We start from the raw sequence: 995 nt of genomic DNA, 5'->3' as shown, positions 1-995 counted from the left end.
CTGATTGATAACTGGGATATGGAATGATGGATGCTGCAGGGGGGGGGGCTGTGAATTAGGGGGTCCTTGGGGACCTTCTGCTCTTGTCCCAGGAGAGCCAGGGCCCATTCCTGGGGTCACACATGGAATCTCCCTGGTGATTCCCAGTGATGAACCCAAGAGCTGGGCTGGATGTGAGATGTGATGGGATCTCAGGGTGGATGGGGGTGATGTGTTCCCAGGAAGGAGCAGCCCTGCTTGGGAGCTACCCTGCATCTGGCGGGGTTCATTCTGCTCTTCCCCAGGTGAATTTGTTTCCAGGCTGCCGGAAGTCTGAAATGACACAGAGCCCGGGCTGGAAACAGCATCTCTTACTCCACCCAGGTTTGAGCTTTCTCAGGGCTGAGGCATTTCAGGGGATGTTGCACAACCACCTCCAGAACACCCTGACCCCGGCGCCGCCCCAAAGCCGGGCAGGGATGCTCCCAGAGAATCAGTGCTCCCTGATCCCATGGATCCAGCCCAGGAATGCTCATCCCACAGGCCTGAGCCCCTTTTCTTCCCTTTTCCAGCCCCCTGGCCAGGTGTTTCGGAGCAGGGCCGGGCCGGGGTTTCCGAGGGCGGGGTGGGGCGGGGGGTTTCCTGTCGTGCCAATGCCACGAGGCCGGGACAACACCCAGGACAATACCAGGCAGCCCCCAGGAGAGCCCCTCCGAGCATCCTGGGGATGGTGCAGAGAGAAGGAGCCCGGCACACGGGCTGTGCAAAAACATCGAGTCAGGCCCTCACCCTCCTCCACCTCGTTTGCCGGTGCTGAGGCAGCTCAGGGCACCCTGGCCCCCTCCCTGGCCATGCCCACACCGTGCCCGCGGGGGTGGCAGCCCTGGCACCAGGTTCGCCGTCACTTCTGCTTTCGGGGCGACGCGAGCCCCGGCGCGCAGCTGCTCCGGTGGGGCCGAGCCCTCCGAGGAAGCCCCTTTGTGGGGTGCAGGCCACACCCTGCCACCCTCCCCCGC

Source organism: Geospiza fortis, unplaced genomic scaffold (assembly GCF_000277835.1).
Source record: "Geospiza fortis unplaced genomic scaffold, GeoFor_1.0 scaffold145, whole genome shotgun sequence".
Taxonomy (NCBI): Eukaryota; Metazoa; Chordata; class Aves; order Passeriformes; family Thraupidae; genus Geospiza; species Geospiza fortis.
The sequence above is the reverse complement of the archived record's forward strand: the minus strand, read 5'-3'. Positions refer to the sequence as shown.